The sequence below is a fragment of the Gavialis gangeticus genome, unplaced genomic scaffold (assembly GCF_001723915.1).
Source record: "Gavialis gangeticus isolate Ggan-Ray unplaced genomic scaffold, GavGan_comp1, whole genome shotgun sequence".
In the NCBI taxonomy this organism is placed as follows: domain Eukaryota; kingdom Metazoa; phylum Chordata; order Crocodylia; family Gavialidae; genus Gavialis; species Gavialis gangeticus.
The window spans coordinates 51,441,537-51,465,836 of NW_017728997.1; the positions used below are offsets into that span (position 1 = coordinate 51,441,537).

Sequence of the window (24,300 nt, forward strand, 5' to 3'; positions counted from 1 at the left end):
AACCTCTCAGGTCACTGTTCAGATACTTGCTGGAGCTGGGGAGCCTCTCCTGCTGGCTGCAGCCTCTCATAGGGGATCCTGGAGCCCAGCAGGGAGCCTTTCCTGTTGTCTGCATGCTGGGCTGCTGAGGGTCCCACTCCTTCAGGCTCTTCTGGGGCAACTGCTCCCACCCTGCTAGCTCAGCTCTTTGCCAGTTCTTTGAATCTCCTTCCTTGGGGTCCCCTGCTGGTCTTCCCTGAGTCAGCTGCGCTGCCCCTTTTATCCCCCTCCTGGTGACCCAAGGGGCCAATCAGGGGACATGGAGGGTGAGTCTCTGGGGTTTGATTGGTGAGGAAAGGGAATCCCAAGTCCTCCAATCATCTTTTACCCCTTCAAAACCCCTGGGCCAAATCATTACCAGATTGGTGAGGAAAGGGAATCCCAAATATTCCAATCATCTTTTGCCCTTTCAAAACCCCTGGGCTAAGTCACGGCCAGCTAGCCCGTCACACATGTAAGAATGAAGAAGGTCAGTGGCAGATAAATTATAGAGATGATTGTTCTGCTTATATGTAGCAAAGCTACTTTGTCAACCTAGGGGACCACATAAAGGTCACTGTAGCACAGACTATATTAATCTTAGCAACAGAACCTATTTAGGTAAAAAGACAGATGTTGTATTTTTAATTGCTTTACAGATGAGGGGGCAGTTTCTGTTAGTTTCTATCACTCCCTCCACAAAATATCTAATTTTTGATGTTACATACACCCAGACAAAAGTGAGCATTAGGTCACTGTTCTGAGCATGGTACAGATTTTTCCATGCTGAATCCGTGCACACAGTAGAGGTTAGAGTGAATCATCTTTCTTCCATATCTCAAAGGGACTTACACCCTTGTTTATTTTGGATCTGACACAATAAGTTTTGCAAGTTCAGTTCTATTAACCAAATTACATTTGGTTCAAGAATTCCCAAGTGTGTGCTAATATTGATCCCCTTTTGGTTAAAAGCTCTGAAGAAGGAAAACCAATTGCTTTTAGATATTAATAAAATTTTGCTTTTCAATACCTACCACAAAACTTATCTTTTAACATGTGGAATTCTAAGTCAAATGTGTTTAAATATGCAGGAACATCATACTACTTATTCCCCTTTCAGTTGCATTCTAGTGGTGCATAAAATCTTTCTCAGACTTCTCCATGCTAGAGATGAGATGCCCATGGCTAAATATAGGTGTTCAAAAAGCCCACAGTGGGAGCACTCTAACTTTTGAACTTAACTCTAAGTGCCCCTGTTTAGTTTGGGAGGAAGTATAACAAACGTTGGCCCTTGTGGGGGGTTGGGGCTTGGAACCTTCCTGCATGGCCTGAGTATAGCAGATAGGGTGAGGGTGGGCAAAATATGGCCCATGGGCTGGATCCGGCCTGCCAGGCCATTCTATCTTGCCTGTGGGGTCCCTAAAAAATTTAGAAAATTAATATTTGTCTTCTCCTGGCTTCCTGTCAAAGATGACAGGAGCCAGGGGCAGTAGGACCCAGGGGGAGCTAGCAGCATGACCCAACAGCCTTGCCCCACCCCACCCCTAGCCATTTCCTGCCTGCGCACTTCTCCAGTACCATGTGGCTCCTGGCTGCATCACCAGACTGCGGGAGCATGGAACCCCCACTGATACCCCAAGGCCAGGAGCAGGAGGGTGTGTGTATGTTTGTAGGGTGAGTCCCACGTGCACACCCCACCATACATGTGCATCCACATCCCCCTTGCACTGCCATACACACAGACCCCCATGCCCACCCACACCCTATATATCCACACATACCCACATACTCCATCACCCCACACCCATCCACCCCCCACAAACACACCCACACCCTCCCCCACACGCCCACAGCCCACCAAACCTATACCCACCTCCCCACAATACACAAGAGTAAGACTTCATTTTAAGCTACTGTGCAGTCACCTCTGTGTACACTACACAAGCACATGTAAATCAGGACAAAAATATTTTTAAAAATCCAATTAATAAATGTTGTAGTTGTTTGATTTTTACAATATAATTTAGTATTTTTCTGTTTCCCAGATGGCAAAATCCCTTGCTGAAAGGAGTACTTCAAGGGCAAAGGGAGGGACTTCTGGTGGCAAAGGTCAGGGGTTAGGGGGCGGGACTCCTGGTCACAAGATGGGGCCTGGGAGGCAGTCCATCTGTCAAGGGGCTGAGTTACTCATGCAGCCCTAGAGAGCTTGCCAAAACTTGATAAGCGGCTCTCCACCTGAAATAATTGCCCACCCTTGTGACAGGGGGAGCTCTTGTATGCCTTCCAGCATGCCCTGCAAGCTCCCTGGACTGTCAAAGAACCCTGAGTGGCGCTAAATGGCGGAGTCACTCCTGATTGGCTGGCAGGGACATCACGGCTCCCCACATGAACCTGATGAATCAGCAGCTTATCATAGTATGTGTCCTCATGGCCATGAGCCACCCACATGCTCACCCCATGCACCCTGCACCTGCCAAGTGTGTTTGGATGTGTGTGTGTGTCAGATGCTTGAGTTCTGTGTTTGGGTTTGTGTGGGTGTGTGTGTGAGTGGTCAGGATGCCTGGGTTCTATGTGTGTGACTGTGTGTGTGTGCATCCTCCCCCTCCCCCCAACAGAACCCAGGTGTCCCGGGCATGACTGAGCTACCAAGTTTTATGTGGCCAATGAGGATGACAAACACCTCTTACACAACTCCCCATTTCCTGGGGTGAAGGAGAGAGAGTACTATGCTCTCATGGTCCCTGATTTTGTCATCAGCAACATTACACCCCACAATCTTCACTGGGGGCTCAGCTTATCTCCTTACTGCCCTGGCTCATGAGGCCCTATGGGGATACCTGGACTGCTGGAAGGAGCATTTCAAGTACAGGCCCTCCCATATGGGACCCTCAGCTCCTTGGTTCTGAGGCCATGTCTTCCCTTTCAAGGACCATGAACCCATGATCATCACCAATGCCTGGGGCTCATGTCAGGCAGCTGGCTCAAGCCCAGGACTGCCTATCACCACCAAGGCTGCCCTGCTTCTCTGCAGTGGGATCTGATCCAGAAGTAGGGCTACAGGGAGCAGAAGAGCTTCTCCTTGGGCCTCCAGATAGGGGTGTGCACAAGCCAGGGCTGCTTAGCTCTGCTGTCAGAAACTGCCCCAGTGACTGCCAAGATTAGGGAGCTGGTGGGCTGCACTTTCTTGCCCATTCTGAGTGCTCCTGTGCCCCTTTGGGACTGGCCTGGAACTGCTTGGGGTGCCACGGCATATAGGGTGACTGCCAGTGGTCCAGGACTGTATGCATTAAATCCCTATCCTGGCATTGTGATTCTCTCAGCTCTGGTACAGCTTAAGGTGTCCCCTCCAACAGGTGGGTGGCCATCTGGAGCCCCCATTCATGTGACTTGACAGCCCATATCTAAGCGTATAGAAACTATCACTTAATGCCTCTCTAGATGTTCAGGTAAGATGTGATAGGATCTAATGTGCAATTCACACAATTGCACCTCCTGGCATGCCACACATTCATGGCAGAAGGCATGATTGTGGGATCCAACATTAGATCCTATCACCCCTTATTGCCAGTGTAGGGGAAGCTCAGAATTGTGAACCTGGGCTCCCCATGCACTGGCTCCCACTGTGCAGATGGGAGACTCATCAGCTGAGGAGACTGTGATCTGCAACAGCACCCCATCTAGGAGGGTGGTGAAGCACTGGAACGGGTTACCTAAAGAGGTGGTGGAATCTCCATGCTTGGAGGTTTTTAAGGCCTGGCTTGACAAAGCCCTGGCTAGAATGATCTAGTTGGAGATGGTCCTGCTTTGAGCAAGTGTTTGAACTAGTTGACCTTCCAACACTAATTTTCTATGACTCTATAGTGCTGCCACAGATGGGAGTCTCATCAGGTGACAGGACTCATATCCTCAGCAGTATGTGGGGCACTGCCATGGATGGGAGTCTCATCAGCTAATGGGACTCCAGTCCACAGGGGCTCATAGGGTACTGCCACAGATGGGAGTCTCGTCAGTTGACAGGACTCCCAGTGGCACTAGATGGTGGAACAGTGCTATGGCTGGGAGTCTCCTCAGCTGCAGGACTCCCAGTCATCACAGTGCATGGTGCACCCCCATGGCTGGGAGCCCCATTGACTGACAGGGCTCCCAGTTGTGGCAGTATAGCTATGGTACATGTGCAAATTAAATCTGGATAGGTACCAGCTATAAAATGAGTACACATTTTCCAGCTCTAACTTTATAGCTGGATGGACCTTTTATGATATGATGGTTAATTTGCACATGTAGCCAGTCTAAATTAATTGTACAATTAATCTGTTAATTGTGTGATACATGTAATGTGTAGAAGAGGCCTTAGATCACCATAGAGAATTAGATTGTCACCCTTGGTATATCAGACCACATACCATATTCTCACATACCACACCCCACAAATAAGAGATGCATCTTGTGTTTGGGAAGGCAAAATGAAAGGAAAAAGATGTTTTCCATAGTTTAATTGTCAGCTCACTCACCTCCCCTTTCCTGCTTAAACAAAAGTGGGAACCCCAGCTGTGATTTTGAAAAGAGCTAAAAATAATCTAGAGGGCTGTGAAATAGGGAAAGAGAAACCAGAAGTAGCTAATAGACAGCAAGATTGCCAGAAGAAAGATTAGCCTGGTTAGTGGAAAATCAAGACCATTAAAATAGAGAGACTATTAAAAGACAGAGAAAAACCTGTGAAGAAAAATGAGCCAATAAGTCAGTTGACTCCCTCAGCTGCCTGAATAGAAATGTCACTGCTGCTGGCTAGTGGAGCAAGAATCAAAGAAAGGTGCCTATTCCAGGCAGAACATCAGTTTTCCCACTTAAGGCACATCCCAGTTTGCAGGGGATGATGATTGGGGTGGGGGAGGTGCATCTGGTATGTGAGTAAATACAGTAGATAGTAAAAACACAAAGAACCATTTAGAGAACGGGGTTGAAGTACATATTTAATTGAAAATACTTTTCAATAACTTGAAGGCTTCATGTTTTCTGCCATATTGATAATCCCTTTAAACTATTTTGTGTTTAAATCAATGGACAACATACTTTTGGAGAAATTCTATTATAATTTAGCATGAGTTAATGTATACCACATACTATATAATCAAGTTTCTATTGCACCTATGCATTTCCTTTACTGTCAGTATTTAACTCAATACTTAGTAAAGCATTTCAAGATAGGAAATTCAAATTCTATACCACTTCACAAGGACATCAAAGGCTTTCATTTGAAATGAATCCACTTATTTCTATTTTTATCATTTATTTTCGAATGACCAATTATTTGTATAAATTTTCTGGCTGTACAAGTTAGGATTAAGAATCAGAACCACATAATTTGATTATAAAACAATATAATTTAAAAAAATTCTTAGCAGAAACACTTATATAAGCATAATTTTTGCTGTCAAATAATATTACTCTGAAACAAAAAAGTAATTCTCTGTATGTCTTGATTATTCACAATGGATTTATTTTTCCTTTTTTGTGGAGGTAGAAATCAGTAACAGATTTAATTTCATAATTAATATCTAACTTATCTAAACTGTGGTAGAGAGTAGGTAGAATAAACCAGAATAGTTCAAAACATTTCACTCATCTTGACCATGACTGCTGAGAAAACAGGCCTTGTGTTTATCTGTGATATGCTATGTTAAGCTAGGTTTGTCTTTGGCAGACTTTATTGCTCATGAAGTGTGTCATGCTGAGAAATAGAGGTATAGGTTGTAGCCATGTTGGTCTAAGGACATAGGCAGACAAGGTTTTTGGGGTAAATCTGATATCTTTTATTAAACCAACTCAAATAGTCGGAAAAAATCTTCTTTGCAAACTTTTGGGTATAAATACCCTTCATCAGGCTGAGGAAGCATCTACAGTTGGTGTGTGCTGTTCTTGGATGGAATGAATAGTAAAGAAGCCAGAGGTTGGTATGCATGCAAGAAAACCAGTCAGTAAAGATGTAAGTTGAGGAGTCATTGGGTGAGAGACAGGCTGGAGGGAGTGGGGGGGAATAAATGTAGCTGGTAAATAGTGGAGAGGTACCTGGGAAGTCAGATGTTAGGCAGGTTATAATGTCATAAATCCAATGTCTATAGTTAGTCCATGATTTTTTGTATCAAGGAGGTTGATGGAGTGAAGTTTATAGGCTCATCTGTGAAAGGTCTTTTGTAAATTCCCATGCTGAGAAATAAGTCTTCATCCTGAGTAAGTGCCATCTGGAAAGGAGCAGTAGAAGCTTTCCCCACATCATTCTGCTAACATGCCAACCCTGATTTCAACTCACTACTTTCAGGGTGAGAAAATAGTTAACCTTCAGCTTTTTTGATCTGGTTGCTGAGAAGAATATCTGTTAGTGCCTTTTGTGAGACTGTTTTTTTTTAATGTTATTCTTTCTACACTAGAAACTGGACAGAGATTACTAGTTTATTGCAAATTAGATAGTATCAACAAAAGGGGGGCAGAGAAAGAACAGGGTTAAAAGAAAAGGCAAGAAAACAGGCTGTGGGAAAAGTATGGAGGTGCGGGTGGATCCAGAGGGGGTGCACAGTGGTGTGGTTGCACCCCTCTTCTGTCACCACTGCTGCTGTCCTCAGCTGAGTCTGGCAACCCACACAGCTGCTCCCTTCATTTGGAACATCTGGGCCAGGAGGAGACACTGGAAGAGGGGACTCACCCACTGCTTCCACTGTCCCAGACTGACCTGGACATGGGGATAGCCCCAGCGTCACTCCCGATTGCTCTAGCTGCCAGGTGTAGGGAGGGACTAGCATGTAGAATGCTGCACTTGGCTTGGAACAGCAGCAGCAGCAAATAGGTTTCCTCTTCCTGCACCTGCTTCCTGCCATCCTCCACCATGACCCCTGCTGCCTGGGAGCAGATGCTGGAAGAAGGAACCCACCCCTCACTGCTGCCACTCTTCCCAGTTGATATAGGTGCAGAGGGATCCCCAGAGCCACTCTTTGCTGCTCTAGATACAGGCTGTAGGGAGCAACTTTGCAAAGAGCCAGGCTTAGCTGGGCTTCCTGGGGAACAGTGACAATGGCACTCCTTCCAGCACCTCCTCCCCAGCAGGCAGGTGGGAAGCAGGCACTGCAGGGAGAAACCTGTATGCCTTCCAAGCTGGAATGGAACAGAAGTAGGACAGGAACAGCTCTGGGGCTCCCACAAGGCCCAAGTCAGCTGGGGACAGCAGTAGCAGGGGTGGGTGAGTCCTAAGGTGACCATACATCCCAGATTGGCTGAGGCATCCCAGGGATTTCACAGGACATCCTGGCACCCCAGCTGGTTGGTGTAAATTGAAGCTAAAGTCCCGGCTTTGGCTGCTGCAGTCAGAGGCAGAGGGTGCTACTGTCAACAGTGCCCAGGCTGGTTTCTGCTAAGCAGTGGCTGGAGGAGGGGTAGCAGTCTGGGCTGGGCACTGCTCCTCCTGCCTGCAGGGGGACAGGGGGAATCAGCTGGGGCAGGGTGGGCTAGGGGAGGGGGCCAGGGCCAGGCAGTGTGTGGCAGACCCAGGAGTCTGACAGCAGTGGTGGGAAAGGATTGCTCCCAGCTGGGTCCAGCCTATGCACACAGGGGATGGAGCCCAGTGGCAGGCCTTGGTGCTGTCCCACACCCCAACCTTTCCATCACCAATCCTTCTGTGAAATATTAAACATCTTAACAAGAACAAAGCATAATTCAACATCCTGCTTGCCATCAGACTTCTCTGAGGTAAATAGACTGCTCCAACTTTTATCCAAACTAAAATGAACTTTTCTGGCCAGGAAAATTTACACCGTCCTCCAGCTTTCCTTTAAAATATGAATTTTCATTTCTGCCTGGGAGAAATTTTATAATCTTTGCATTCTCCTATGCCTGAAGAAGGGCGTGTATGCCCAAAAGCCTGCAAATAAAGAAAAATTTTGTTTGCAACTGTCTAGTTGGTCTAATAAAGTATATTGCCTCTACCACAATGACTGCTTGTACTTTTAGACCAACATGGCTAAAACCTTTATCCCTTTTCTCCTTTGTAACACACTGAAGGTTACTGTAGGGCACAGTTGCCCAACTGCTTAGTGGCTGGGGGCTACTCCACAGGGGTTACACCTGCAGGGGCCACATTCTGTGAGGGCCATGCCCCCATACATCCCCAACTGCCAGCCCCCCTATACTGTAGGAGCATGGACCTTAACCCCCCACACTGTACCATGCAGACTCCTCTGCTGTACTGCATTGCAGGCTGCCTCCCACACCGTGGACTGTGCTGAGCTGTGACATCTTGCTCTGCCCCACCTGCAGGCGGAGGGAGGCAGTGAAACCCAGAGAATGGAGGGGGAACCAGGTTACCCCCAGCTGCAGTAGCATCTGGAGCAATGAAGGGAGCAGTGGCAAGGGGGAATCAAGGGGCCACAGATTAACAGGCCTCAGGTTGCCAGTTGCACAGCCTTGCTGTAGGGTGAAAAGAGCAACAACTTGGCTAAATGAGAATAGGATTGGTTCTTCTTTTCCCTCTGTGTGTCCAGGACACATGGGCCAGGTACAGAAGTTACACTTATTGCACAGTAGGTATGCAGAAAGCATCTACAACCGTAACCAAACAGATGGTCAGCACACATAGAGTACTGTAAAAATGATGGATCCTACTTCAAGATAACCCTGGATGGATGTGGTATCAGACTTCAAGGCTATAGGTTAGAGCACCATAATGAACACCTGTACCACATCCCATTGACACTTACAGTAGGTCACAGTCTGCCAACATCATGTGGAGCATTGTGGCACCCTACTCACCCCACCTCATAGGGCAGCGATCTAACCTAGTCCAGAGCTCATCTCCTCTGTCAGAGCACCAGGCTGGCTGTGCCCCCAGGCTGTCACTGACAAAGCCTCTGTCCCCAGGCCTGCCCATGTGCTCCCTCTGGGTAGCAGACATCCATCCACACAAAGAAAACTGCTGATTGCTGAATTTCTCTTATTGCATATTGTCATAGATGCAGGTGAGCAAGTGCTGAATGTGAGTCTGCTGTTGTTTTGCTTCTGCTCACAATTAAACTGTCTTAGAAACTGATTCATCTGCACTGATTTCTGGCAATGGGCAAGTTCCCTAATGAAAGTAAAAATGTACTTGAAGATGCCCAAAATTTACATGAGCACATCTATGCATGCTATTATGCAGCACTGCTTTTTGACTTGTCTGGAAAACTGAAAGCACATGTAAAATGTAGATTGTGAGAAGCACTTACACTGACTGCTCAATACAGGATGCAGGAACAGAAACCCATGAGTCCAGCTCACAGATGCATAGTGTCAGAAAACTTGGCAATGGCCCATAAAGAAGCAGAGAGTATTTCTCTGTTTTCATGTCTTAAAACCAATTTCTAATAATCCTGGTCACTCAAATAATGGCTTGGAACCATGTAAACTTGATAGAAAGCTGATTCAGACAGCCTGTTACAGAGGTTGAGGTATCCTGCTGGGAATCCCACAGATATATACGTAGGGCAGTTAGCTTTTTTTGTAAAGATCCCATATTGTTTGTTTTATTAATTACTGTTGTTTAGCTGTTGCTTTTCCTGGCTATATGATTAGCAACATAAAATGGTCTTGATAGCCTTAATGTAATGTTCACTTCCTAGAATTACCTGCCAATAAAAAAAAAAAAACAACCTTCTGGGGCACAGCATATTTGATGTTCCCCTTAGGAAAAACCTCAAATTTTTCAATGGGAGGAAAGGAAACACTTTTCCTGCTTTCCCAATCTGCTACCTGCAAAAGAAGCAGTGATTTTATTTTCGCTCCTGAACCCAATAGATTCCCTAAAATCTGTACCAACTAAAATAGTTGGAAAAATTCTTCTTTGCAAGCTTCCAGGTACAAACAACCTTCGTACCTATACCCAAAAGCTTGCAAAGAATTTTTCCAACTATTTTAATTGCTTTAATAAATTATATTGAATTTTTCCAAAGAACTTTGTCTGCCTATGTCTTTAGATCAACCTGGCTACAACCTATACCCCTAAAATCTGTACAGAATTTTGGAAGCTACCAGACAAACAGGGTCACTCTTTTGAAGCCCTAGTGAGTAAAGGCAATCAGATCACCCATTTGCTGGCTCATACCCCAGAAAGGATGACTTAGGATCACCAGGTATTGTGGTACTGTGTCAGTATTCCATCACTTCTTTTTTAATTGCCTAATTAGCTGGCACCCTGATATTGCCAGCCAATCAGAGGCATTGTGTGTTCTCAGGACAGGCAGTGGAGCCATGACCTGAAGTGCCAGGACAATACACTGTTTACCAAGAAACTACTCAAAGGTTTTAAAAAGCATTTAATGTTTGCACTCAGGGCAATTACGCTTCTAAGTGTGTATTTTCTGAAGTGAACTTTGGGCAGAGTTTTGTTTAGTTGGGGTTTTTTTGCTTTTTTTAATCACACAGTCCTTCAGTCAAATGGAAGTTGTTGAAATTAGTAACACTAAAATCTGAATTTGGGATAATTTTCTCTTGATTGTAAGTGGAGCAGGATTGAGTCTTTGTACAATACTGTTTATAATATACATCTCTAACCTGCCCTTGTTTTGTCTTCTTGCAGTGCACTAAAGAAATTGCCTACAGTGGGTAATCATTAAGAATAGTTACAAGTATGCAAAAATTCTACAGTTTGGGGGAAGTGGAAAAGAGAAGACAGCACATTCAGGGGTGAATGAAGCCAACTAAGGCTTATCAGGTGCAATTGCTGAGCTCTTTATACCTGTAAAGAAAATAAGAAAAGAGCCAGTTATGCATGTGTGTGTAAATTAAGAAACAACATCTTGCCTGAAATATTTTAACAGCACTCCATCTGAAAACTTTTGTGGGGAAGACTATAACGAATAAGTAAACTGTATTTCTTGTTTTTGGTACCTCTTGCACTTAGAAATTGAATTTCTAACCTAGTACTTTATGAATTGACACAACACTTGGTTGATGAATAGCAGAAATGCTTTTCTTAATAACTACTAACAAGTTACAACACTAAATAACAGAAAAAGACTCTTTCCCAATATAAATCAAGCTATCAGTCCTTAGTATTATCTTAGCTGCATAGAGATCTTTACCCAGCGCAGGCAGGAAGCAGTTCTTGCACAGCCTTAAAGCATGGATCCTTCACTTGTCACCTGAGTGGCAGGATGACTTGGTCTGAACTGCACACATCTTGCTGGCAGTTCTGTCTAATTCTTATACTGTTTAATTGTATAGTTTCAAAGCATTCTTCCTTGATGGTTGGCCAATTAGAATCCAAACAAACAGGGAGGGAAAGGTTGATCATAGCACAACTGTTAATTGCCTGGCTCCTGTTCTTGATTTGTCTAGGTGTGTAGACAGGGTTTTTCTGCATCTCCTGCAATTAAAGGTCAATTTACAGGTGATGGGTCTGAGTGGTTCAACAGGGTCTTTAGAAGTGTCACCAAACCTGTTTTGGGGTATTTGTATATCAATGGGACAAATTTGCAGTAGCTTATATTGGTGATGGTCTATTTACAGAACTCCAGACATACAGTAGATGATTGAGACATTGCAACACCTTAGAGCAGGAGTGGGCAATTATTTTGGGTGGAGGGCCGCTTACTGAGTTTTGGCAAGCCATCAAGGGCAGTATGACAGGCAGCCAGGGGCAGATAAATATTAATTTTCTACATTTTTTAGGGGCCCCGTGGGTGGGATAGAATGGCCTGGCAGGCCACATCTGGCCCGTGGGCCGCATTTTGCCCACCCCTGCCTTAGAGTGACATTGGATGCCTGTTTTGAGAAATGTGAGGATGTATGTACAGAAAATCTTCCCTATATTCAATGCACGTTTTACAGGTTTCTTTTGAGATGCATATTTAGCCTTTTGTTTTCTTTAGCTGCTAGGTCAATTGAAATAGTTTTCTTGCCTTCACTGGCACACTGGTCCAGCTTTTTCTTTCAGCTCTTAGCTTGGAAATACAAATGTGATGAGTGTGTCAGGACTCCGTCAATAATTTTAACTACTTTTATTATTTTATAGCATGGGTCTGGTATTGGGTACCGCAAACTCTACTTTCTTGACGCCTAATGGGTTGCAAGCCATTAGTGGAGTTTGATTTTCTTGTGGCTGTCTTGTTACCACAATCCAGTCTAGCCTCAGCCATTGTCTTGCATTTTTGTGCAAGAGACACTGTCCAAGCTTTCACAGTTTTCATATGCAGCAATGCCTGCAATCCATAATATCTGCTCTCATCATCTTGCATTCTCCAAAGTGATTACAGATGCATCTGATGCAGTAAGAAATTGCTTATACTAAGAAGTAGTTTGTAATGTCCTGATGAAAACAGTGTCTTGTTCAAATCAAGTTTCTGTTTTTAATGAGGCTTAGGTTAGTTCTCAGCTCTAAATCAAAAACACTCTAGACTTACCTACTTCATTCAAAAATCACTTGCATATACAGAAGGTATAAACTTTAAATATGAAATTTCAATTTAGGGGCATAAGGGAATGTTTACATTACAGCGTTTGCATTAGAGTCTAGGATCTGAACCTGGCATATGGGTTTGGTCCAAGCATTAGAATAGTTCTGCTTATGTCTCTTCTTGAAGGGCTACACCTCTGGATGATAGAAAGTAATCAGAGAAGATAATTTCTCCTTATCTTTGTCTCAGATCTCCTCCATAATCTTTCCCCCTTGATAATTGCATACGTTTTGATACCACATCTGCCACCACAAGCCATCCCAACTTTCTACCTTGCTCAGGTTTATAAACTACATTTCTAGATATATTTATTTCTTTGCAAAAAAATCAAAACAAATTTATAATTATGCAAAACAACCACTTGACAGTGTGGTGCCTTGTGCCTCCTCATTTGTGACGTCTGTATTTATATTGAAATCTCCTCAAAACAGGAACTTTATATAGTACCAATTATGGGAGGGGGAAAGAAAAAGTGAAAGTGAAAAAAGGAAATCTAATAAATTTGGCAAGTACTATTTGGGCTTGAAACTCATAACATGCCAGTAATAGCATCCACTACATTAAAGTCCTCCATCTTATAAGGGTGTAAAGTAAGGGTGGCTGAGTTGGGGTCTAAATATTGTAGCAAGAAACCTTTTTGCCTGCTCACCCCCTCAAATGTGAAGCTCCTTCATATGGCAAAAGCCCCTTTTGCAGTATTTGTCCCCCTTTGGGGATGTTTTCTCTTTTCTACCTTTTCTTCCTTCTTCTCTCTTTTTCTTTTATTATATTATTATTATTTTTACATAAGGTGTACTTGTAGTGAAAAAAGAGCTTATAGATGCTTTTAAAATGTACTTTAAGTTTAAAAGTAAGTTGTACCATGTAACAATGTTACCAAGGATGGGAATCTCTGTATGGAGCGGGCCACTGAATGAATCATGGCTGATTGTGTAACACAGTAGCTAGTCTGGATAAACAAGTTAATGAGCGGCAATTAGCACCTACAAAACTACAGCCCAAGAAGAGGAAAGAATCAATACAGAGCCAGGAACTCCCTGAAACTTTACTGTTCAAGGTGCGGAAGCCCTGGTTTGAACTAATCAATGCTGGAAACAGACCCCTGGGGCTGAAATACCCCCTGATCAACCATTTCTTGAGCGTTATTCATCATGGTAGTTAATCAATCAAAATTTAGCAATGGACTCCTGAGACTGCATGTACCTGCGGACGTGACCCCTGGGGCTGACAGCTGCCATCCAGCAGCTACCAAGAGGGACATCTCTAGAGGTCAATGACCCCTGGATTGGGTAAGCCCGAGAATTGGGGAGTCACCAAAGTCTGCCAGAGAGGGATAAAAGGCAGCAAAGAATGACCCCCAATGATGCCCTCTTTGACTTGACCAGCACCTTGCTTGTCCAGCCAGAAGGACAAACCAGAGACCCCCTTCTGAAGCACCATCGTACCGAAAGAAGCCTCGACTGGCCATCGACAGTGGACTCCAGTGCTTGGGGATAGGTATATCGTGACACTGGTGCTTAGTGTTCATAGCTAGCTACTGTGTGTGTGTGTGTGTGTGTGTGTGTGTGTGTGTGTGTGTGTGTGTGTGTGTGTGTGTGTGTGTGTGTGTGTGTGTGTGTGTGTGTGTGTGTGTGTGTGTGTGTGTGTGTGTGTGTGTGTGTGTGTGTGTGTGTGTGTGTGTGTGTGTGTGTGTGTGTGTGTGTGTGTGTGTGTGTGTGTGTGTGTGTGTGTGTGTGTGTGTGTGTGTGTGTGTGTGTTTGAGGTGATCAGCACCAAGGTTTATGATCTGACTTTTGCATCCGTCCAATAAACTAAAATTTTATGATGATCCTGTGAGTTGATCCTTTGTAGCCAACAATATTTGCCACCCCTTTTTTAAAGTTTTTTTTCAGAGGGAAGGATCCTGTCATGTACTTCATTCTCATTCATTGCAGCTTAACTTTCCCTCTTCTTCGTCACTGAACAAATAGCTAGGAGATGATCAACTAGCCAGTAAGTGTGTGAGGAGATGTGGTTGGGAGGGTACTAAACCTCCAAGCCAGGTCAAACAGATACACACTCATGGAACCTAAGGGACCATGTGAGCCATGGACTCTTGAATTTTACAGCTTAGGCAGGGTGTGTGGCATTGCCAGAATCAGGGAGTATCTGCTGAGAGCCCCTGGACATTTTGAGATTGCGGAGGTGGCCTGAGCAGCTGAGACCAGGTGAAGCAGGATCAGTGTTTCCAAGCCTCTGAAGTGCAAGTGAGGGCCACACACCCCAAACCACATCTCCATGCATCCACCCTTGCTTCCATCCATCTATCCACCCTTCCACCCACCCAGGGAAGAACAGGGTAGATGCCATGTCCACAGAACCAGGGGTATTCTGGAGGAGTCACCCACAGGGACCCCACCAGAGGAGGAGGATGTGTAGAGTGGCCTTGTAACACTATTTCCCAAGCAGGGGCTGTGGCTGTTTTGAACCAAGTCTTGTCATATGACTATGCACCCCTCCCAGAAGCAGGGAGTGCATACCAGCCCCCCACCCCCCCCAGTACCAGTGCAGCAGCCACTGTGCTAGCCCAATCTATAGGACCTATGACCATTCTTTCTGACACTTCTCCTGATGAGTCAGGCCACACACATGGACACCACACAACCCATGACGGTAAGATTCACCCCAGCTCCATGTGACCATGATAAGGAGCCAGGTGCTGGAGGAAAGACAGAGCCCTTGGGGGCAGAGAGGGGGAAGGAAGAGGCAGCAGGAGGGGCCAAGGCCACCACAATCCACCCCCTGTGGTCATAGCTCTTTCTCAGGCCATTATGACTGAGAAAACCACCAAGGGGTTGGAGCTGGAGGCAGGGGTTGGGGGAAGGAATGCTGGGTGTAGCTGGGCACTGTTTGTGCTTGCCACTTTTAGGGCCTGGAGCTGGCAGCTGCCAGGTGCCTGATGAGGGCAGCCATTTTGAATCTGGGGCTGCCCATATAAACAGGGCAGTTTTGCTGCTGGAGGCCAAGCAACAACATTGCCTGGCCGGAAGGCTGCTGGTGTCATCTGGAGGTAAGGGAGGAGGTGCAGAGGATGGTCAGGAGGCTCCTGGTCCTAGGCATGACCTTAAACTGCACCCTGCCAGGAGTGGGTGGCCTGGTGGGGCTCCCAGTGGTGTAGGAGCCCCCAGGAAATGCCAGGCCAGTTACCACCCTGGTGAAAAGCGGGTTGGGGCACCTTAAACCCTAGCCCCCACAACTGGGTGGGTTGCCCCCTTTAGTAGGGTCTGGAGGGTGGACCCCAGAGGAAGAGTGTGGGGCCATAGACTCACACCTGCCTGGGCATCCCCTGACTGGTCAATGCTGGGGCCAGGACCGGAAGGGTCAAAGGGTCAAAGGGCCAGGGGCCACTGTGAGGAATGCCCAAGAGCTGAGGGTCTGGGGTTCTGACTGGCCTGGAGGTGGGCCAGGGCTAGTGAACCAAAGGTCCCAGGGGGGAACCACACCTGGAAGGGGAAGCAGTTCAAGGAGCTATGCTGCCCAGGATGAAGGCAAATGAGGCTATCGGAATGGAGGGATCATAAAGGGGTTCAACACTAGGATTATGGGGCCCAGCATGGGGCCGGTGACTGTTGAGAACATCTGGATGCCATCTGCGAGGCTTCGGCTGTGGTGTAGGGGAGGAACGGAGCTGCAGATAGCACACCCTGGCTTTGTGGCAGGAAATGGGCAGCCTCCTGCTTAATTACATCATTAAATAATTACCAACAAGGTGAGGCAGATGAGAAGGTGGGCGGTTAGCCCAGAAACAGGTGGGCGGGCCACAGGGAAGTCGGCCCTGAGAAGGCCCCCTGTTACACTGGGATATAGGGCTAGGGTGAATTACCCACTCTTCCCTCACCTGCACCCTTCCCTGCTGAAGCCTGGAGCCCAGCCATGGTGCTAGTTCCCCCTCTCTTCCCCCCTCTGCTCTTGGATGCTTAAGAGAGCATGTCCTATTCAATGGGATCAGAAATCAGAAAGAGGATGGAGCTAGACTGTTCTGAGTGGTGGCAAATGACAGAACAAGGAGCAATGGTCTCAAGTTGCAGCAAGGGAAGTCCAGGTTAGAGATTAGGAAGAATATTTTCACTAGGAGGGTAGTAAAACACTGGAACAGGTTACCTGGAGAGGTTGTGGACTTTCCATCCTTGGAGATTTTCAAGACCTGAGCAGACAATGCCTTGGCTGGGATGTTCTAGTTGGGAATGGTCCTGCATTGAGCAAGGGTTTGGTTTATGACCTCCTGAGGTCCCTTCCAACCCTAATTTTCTACGATTATATGATATGGTATTTACAATATTGTGTTGGGAAGTCAGAGAAATGCAGGTTCAAACTGCCTCTGGATGAGAAGGGTCCCAGAAGGTGGATGCCTAGCTTTCTACATGAGTGTTTTAACCATTCACCTATAAGGGCTAAAGTTATGGAAGGGCTCTCCTTTTCTGTCTAACACTTGCTAGTCATGGACCATGACTGCCTATATTTTCATGCCATAGGCACCAGTAGATGTTGTGGCAGAGCACTGGTTGTGCCTGCCACTTTAAGAGGCTTGAGCAGGCTGTGGAGCAGCTGGCAGGTGTGGTTAGGTCTAGTGAGGTGATCACATGACCACAAGAGGGCCCCTGGATTGGAGGAGGACTGGGAAGCCTCAGTATAAGCCCAGGTCCTAGGAGCTGAATTGGCAGTTACTGCAGGGAGCTGAAGGATCAACATTGCCCCACTGGAGATCTGCTTCTCCCAGAACATCCTGAAGGTTAAGGATAGGAACTATGGGATGGAACAGGTTTCTGGCCCTAGGGCAGGACCTGAAACTACACCCTGCAGGGGCTGCCTGTGGTGGGGCAGTCTCCAGGAAATGCCACACCTGTGCTTCTCCAGTGAAAGGTGAGGATGGGGCAGCATATAGTCTCAGCCCCATAACCTGGTGGGAACCCTGTAGAGGGGACAGGCTAGGGGTCCAGGCATGTCATCAAAGACCTGAGGCCAAAGGGGCATAAGGCCCAGGAGCCCTGGTGAGAGGGCAGAGTAGTGATCCAGTAAGGGGCAGAAAGCAAATGAGCCCAGTCAGGGTGGAACAATGGGCCCAGGAGGGGTCCAGAGTAACTATATAGTCTACAAGCCCACAGAGTGAGGACAGTGTTTGGAGGGCCCTGAGAAGGCAGACCTATATGGGAGAGAGGGCTAGCTGCTTAAGAACCTTCCCAGAGAACCTTGAATGGCCCATGCTGGAGCCAGGACCACGAGGGTCAAAGGACAAGAAAGCCCACCATGAGGAATTGCCAGAGCCAGTGGCCTGGAGTCCCGACTGGCCTAAAGGCAAGACCAGGGCCTGAGAAACCAAAGGTCCCGGAGGCAGCCACTGCTGAGAGGGAAAGGGGTCTAGGGGGTTTGCAGCCCAGGATGATGGCAGAAGTTAGGCCACCCGAGTAGGAGGTATCTAGCTTGGGGTCTGAACATCAGTGGGGAATATAGTGGGGCCCAGTGTGGGGCTGGAGCCATATAGTGATGCCATGTGCAAGGCATGGAACATGATGTAGGGTATGTCAGAGCTGTGTATGTCAGAGCTGCCTTGGCATTGGGATATTAAATGGGCAGCCTCCCACCTTGAAATAACTATTTAGTTCCAACAAAGGCATGGCAGGAGATTCAGGCAGGTGGACTGCCCTAGACAAGTGGGCACGCCAATGGCTGGACTGGCCTCAGGATGGCCCCCTGTCACAATGTCCACAACAGCTGCATGCACATGGCCAGGCATATGTCTAGCTAGTATATTGTCTGAACTATGCATGTTTAGTCTGTGCACATAGTATGTGAGCATAATTGTCCACCCTTCCAGGAAATAGAATATCTACCTGTACATAAGTGCTGAAAATGGCACATAGACAACTAAAGAGCCACTACTTGGAAAACTACAGAGAAATACATCATCACCCCAGTGGCCTGATAGTTATCAAAGAATTTTATTATTCAGGGTACCTAATCTGCAAGTATTTTGAGTATGTGGTCTGTATATGGCATTTTAATTATATTCTACCTATGGTTCTGGACAGTGATATTTATTGTATGTGGTTAGTATACACACACAGTATTTTATCACATATAACATGTACCCTTTTTCCTAAATTCAACTTCTGGAAATTGGGATATGCACTATATGCGCAGGAAATATGGCAATGGGGAAAGGAATGAAAGTAAATCTGCATAGGGGCAGTGCTCCAGGAGAAGCTTGTGTTGAGGAAATTGCTACTCAGTTACTTATGGCTACTTACCAGTATTTTCAAGGAAATCTTTTTTTTCTTAATTCTGCCTTTCAAAAAGAAGGTGCATATCTTATTCAGTGGCATGTCTGCAAAAAAAAATGGTGTTTGGAATGCCATTTTCAAAGCCACCTGTGACAGGGAGCCAGAATCCCCTGTCACTTTAAGTAGAGAGTGCTGCAGGCCAAACCTTCTGCATGGAGCTGCAGCAAAGGAGCACAGGCTTGCCATTAGGCAAAGGGAAAACCCCTGTGTGTGGCTGCAGAGCCACATAACCAAAAAGGGCTTGGAGGGATATAAGCCCAGGACCTGAGGTAAGGTAGGCAGGCTGCGAGGAGCAGAGCTCTGGGGAAGAGAGGGGCCTGACTGGCCAGGGAAGAAAGAATTCAGACTTCAGGGAAGCTGGGATCTGGAAGGAAGCCCCTGCACCACCAGACAGCAAGAGATGAGTTTTTTGGGTATGATGCCATGGTGTGGTGTTGACCCAGAGATAGGGAACCTTTTATTTGAGAGAAGATTGCTCATATCATTGTGTTTAAATACCAGACGACTGGACTGTAGCTGTAGGGGCTGTGAAGGGCACTGCAGGTCCTAGACTCTTCAAAGCAGGGAGCCTTGCTGTTAACAGAAGGACTATGGTGCCATACTGGGGGCTGATGGGTTTTGAGCCCCCAGTGGGTGAGACTGAGGGATGAGGGGCCTGGGAGCCTTTGGTCCTGAGACAGGGAACCTTGAGCGTAGGGGCGCAGCTGGAGTAAAATGGGCCAAGGCAAGGGGGCCTCAGCCCAGACAGGGGCCTAAGATCCAAAGAAAACCTTCCCTCTGCCCTCTAAGGAAAACTTCCCTGTCCAATCATAACAAGGCATGGAAGGTGAGACAAGTAGATGGGACTCTGACAGGGCAGAGGTGATGAGCAAGGCAGGACCCATGCGACCACTAGGGTGGGACACACACTTCCTCAGGCTCAGGGGAAAGATTTCTACACCTCCCTGCCTGTCTGCTGTCTGACACCACCAGGGAAGGAATCCTGCCTTATCTACACATCAAAGAGCAACTCACAAAGACACTCTCATGGACCCAGAGGAACAGACTTCCACCTTCAGCTTCCTCTGTACAAAAATAAAATTTATTTTCTATCTATGGGGACTTTTTACCATCTTTAATTTTCCCTGAGCCTGAGGAAGGGCGCATGTGCCTGAAAGCTTGCAGAAAAAGATAATTTTTTTGTGATTTCTTAGTTGATCTAATAAAAGGCATTATCTCTTAACCAAGAGGTCTAGAATTTTGCATTTCTTCATGACTGTAACAAAGCATTAACTAGCTTTGAAAGTGTGACGGGGGCCAACCTGGGGCTGTCTCAAACTCGGCCCACCCCCCTGTCTATGTAGGGCAGTCCACCCAGTCTCATTTGCCATGACTTGTTGTTCCATAAACTGGTGTAAAATGCAGAAGGCTGCTCATTGAAATACCCGTATGCCAGGGGGTGCTGTCCATTGCTCCATACCATCCCTACACTGTGTTCCATGCCTTGCAGATGGCATCTGGTTTATTACTACTCCTCTGGCTTAAGGCTGGGCCAAACTCAGTCCTATGTTGAGACTGTATCACTCTGCCCTTTACTCAGTTGCACACATACCCTCTCACTGGGGCCTCTTCCACTCCTCCCACTCTTACTGGGCCTCATGCATACTGCCTGCCACTCTCTACCCACCCTGCTCCCCTGACCAGCCCCTCTTGTGCCATCGGGTTTAACTACTCTCTCTCTGGCTGGATCCCACACAGCCCTTTGGGTCACATTCACCTGCTCATGGGATTTCACCTACACCTGTGCTCTGGTTTTCAGGCTGCCTCTACAACTATACTCAACACCCCCCTGGACAGCCCTTCAGATAGCCTCTGCAACTCTACCCTACACCTTGCTTATGCACAGCCCTAAGGTCACAACGGCACACCTGACTCTGTGCAGGCCCAACATACACTACTGCCCCCCTCTGGGGCCACTCTGCTGCCTTTTCTCTCAGGGCCATGCTGCTGCCCCCTCACTGAGGCCTCCAAGGTCTTACACTCCTGTGGGGCTCAGGTGTCTGCAGACATACCTGGCCCCTATACCTAGCCCTAAGCCTGGGTAACCCACCAGGATGTGGGAGTTGGGGTATTAAGGGGCCCCTCTCCTCCTTTTACTGGAGAGACAACTGGCCTGTCAATTCTGGGGAGCTCCCCCACCACAGGTAGTTCCACCAGGCCATCCTTCCCCAGGAGGGTTCAGTTTTCAGTCATGCCCAGGACCAGGAGCTTCCTACCATCCCCATAGCTCCTGCCCTTACCTCCAAGGTGTTCCTGAGCAGCTGCTCAGCTGGATGTTGTTCTGCTGGCTGCCAGCAGCAGACTGCTTCCTCAGCCCTGAGGGGCTGGATATAAAATGAAGGCCTCATCAGGGCTGGCCCATACCTGCTGGCTGCCTGCTCTCAGCCTTAAAGTGGCAGGCACCAAAAGTGTCCTGCCACAGAAGTATATCCATTTGTCCATTTGTTTGTACCTAAGCAATAAGTAAATGTAAAGAAAACTTTAAATGGAGATGTGATAATATTTGACCTAATGTAGTGAATCCTAGAAAACAAACAAACAAAACCCACAAAACAACAAAAAAGCCAATGGTCTGAATTAGAGGATGAAAAGACAGCTTAATTATCTTGCATTTCTTTTTGGCGAGTTTAACACAGTTGAAGAAAGACTTTTAATCTATAGTCTTGCCTTTTTAACAGAGTAGGTGGGGAATTCATAAAATGTATCCATATGTCCCATATTTGGTATCATGTCACTCTACAATAGGGATGAGTCGATATTGAAAATGAGCTTGTTTTCAATGTTTTTTCCTTGGCAAAATAAAAGTTAATTAGGTATGCATGTTATAAGGTGGATGGAAAATCAGGAAACAATTTTGACCGTCTGATGGGCTCCTCTGTTTGTTGACACTGGATTTTAGGAACCCAGCCCCTATACTTTTGTTCCAGTTGAGCACAACCCTCAGACCGACCACAGTACCCGCCAGTTGATAATAGGTGAATTTATTGATACAGAGTAAGAATAGAAAAGCAACAGTACAAACAATCAAGCAATTCTATATCTACCAATCCTAGGGCTGTCATCAGAGTCAAAGTACATCTGGTCAGGATGCAAGCTCCACTCTGAGGCTCTTTCTCTTAGGTGTCATCAGTCTGGAGGTGGGATGATAAGGCCCACTGCCCCCCTCCAGTGGAGTGCATGAAACAGGCTGTTGGTATGTCTTTGGTCCATGGTGGCCTCAGGGGCCCTTCCTGGGGGAATGGGGATGGGGACCCCTCTCAGGGAGTAAAACAGGGAGAGATAGGGAGGGACAGGACAAAGGGAGGGGCCTTTGTTGGTAATTCAGTTTACCAGGGAAACGTGTGGACAAGCTTCTTCATATTTAACCCTATTGTGCTGCGAGGGGGAAAAGAGAGACAAGGCTATGGTGAATCAACAGGGCTGCCTCAGAAAGCACAGCTCTGAGTTCATATGTGCACTGTGCTGCAGGCACCATCACACATGTTTTCTGATCAGAAGGGGAAGCCAAGGGGTGTCTGGATTAGCTGGACTCTTAACAAAGTAGTATATTGTCCTCTCAGAGCAAAGTGTGAGATATATTCTCTTCTGTTCTCACTGGTCTCTGAGCCAAGGTCCCTTATCTCTGGTGTAGTGCCATTTTATCACCACTTGACTTTGTCAACCTACAGGAAAAATGGCACTTAAATTGTTAATGTCAAGTCTCTGCTTTTGTACTCTCCTTCCCCCTTGATGACTTCTGATGACTCCTCATTTGTGGCTATCTCTGGATGGTTCTCTCTGTGTGGTCACACGTCCATGTTGACTTCCAGGCTTTCTCCTAATTTGGTCTGTTCCCCCAAAACCAGGACTTAGGCCTCCCTGCTTTCTGAGGCCTGGTAGCTGGTGTCACTTATCTTGTGTTATGGGACAGTATGGTGCATGCTTCTTTGGTTCCCAGGCTGTGTCCTTGTTGTTTTAGACACCCTGTTTGCCTTGAAGGCTGTGATCTCATGTTATGGTATGCCCCCCCTTCATTCCCAGGCTCTGTGTCTATCCATTGGCCTTGTACTAGACAGCCTGTCTACTCTCAGGGCCACGAGAAGCTGTGTGTGTGTCTCCCAACCTCTTTAGAAATCCATTTAAACCCTGCTGCCCATCTTGACTTATAAGCCAATTACCAAAAAACAGGCCTTTAAATTCTGTTTCTAAGCCAACATTATTGGGCACCAATAACTTTTGAAGGATTGATTGGGAATTCTGTTTACACATTATAAATATCAATGTCTTTAATTTAATAATTTAAATTTAAAAACAACAGTAGCAGCCCCTTTTTGGCTATAACATTGGGAAGACTTGTGTCTAGCAGGGTTTATAGTGTTTGACCAACACTCTGCAAATCATTCCCATCTAGAAAGTGATTTGTTGCCAGTTAGTTTCCTTTGCTTTTTTCTTTACCACCAATTATAGCAAGTTATGAAAATCATTTACTGAAAATGTTAACTCGTTTGCAGTAAACTCAGTGTTAACCTTTTTTAAAAATGAAAACCCCACATAGGAACTGGGTTTATATGATGTAGAGTAGAAATTTAAATTTTAGACCTAAGTGTTTTATGAGACGGTTAGAACTGGGGTGGGGTTGGGATGACTTTTTTGCCACACTAAAACAATATATTTATTCACTTTTAATTCAAATACTCATCAATTGTTGAAAAGCTGTTAAAAATGAGTTGAACTACCAGCCTGGACTCAACTTCCAGTACAGAATATTTTTCAGAAGCAAATTCAACAAACTAGCTTTACTGGCAAAATGTATTATACTGGTAATGATTACAAAGAGAGAACGTTAACTTTCTAGTTCTGTAGGATTTTGAGTGCCTTCAGATTGCTAGTTGAGAACATATGGCACTACTGCAGTGCTGTGTCTCAATTCATTGTTCTTTTGCTGCCAAAGTTATCTTTCCTTTAATTGGAGTTATATTTGAATGTGCAATGATGATAGGGTATGATTTTCATATACACACAAAGTATAGATCATTGCTCCAACTTAAACATATATCCTGCAAGCTGTGGAATGCATTGACTCTGATCCAGCAAATATTGAAGTATTGTACCCACCCTGAATTTCAAAGCAGCTTTGGACTGAGCAAAAACTTGGTTCACTGAACAGTACTGGTTTACATTAGGGCTGTGCAAAGAAGGAGATGTGGCCCGATTTGGTGACTGAATCTCCAAATCCGAATCGAATTAGGGGACCAGTTTAAAGGTCTGAATCAATTCAAAGCTCTCTGAATCTTCACAAAAGAGCTTTGATGATTTGGGCAGTCCCCGGTGGGGAGCTAGTAAGTACTAGGGGAGGGGGAGGGGACCATGGGGGGACCCCTGTCAGCCCCTCTGACTCCCTGCTCCCCCAGCACCCCCGACCCCTGCCTGCTCCCCCAGCCCCCCCCATGGGTCCCCTGCCTGCCCCAGCTCCC

At 46.3% G+C, this 24,300-nt stretch overlaps 1 long non-coding RNA gene across 1 annotated transcript in view; it reads left to right on the forward strand.

Moving 5' to 3' along the window:
- The first annotated feature begins 11,779 nt into the window (after window positions 1-11,779).
- Window positions 11,780-24,300, forward strand: part of LOC109288911 — a 16,450-nt gene continuing 3,929 nt past the window's right edge. Inside the window, exons 1-2 of the long non-coding RNA XR_002095258.1 lie at window positions 11,780-11,926; window positions 17,406-17,411. This is a non-coding gene — a long non-coding RNA (uncharacterized LOC109288911). The remainder of the gene's footprint in view (window positions 11,927-17,405; window positions 17,412-24,300) is intronic.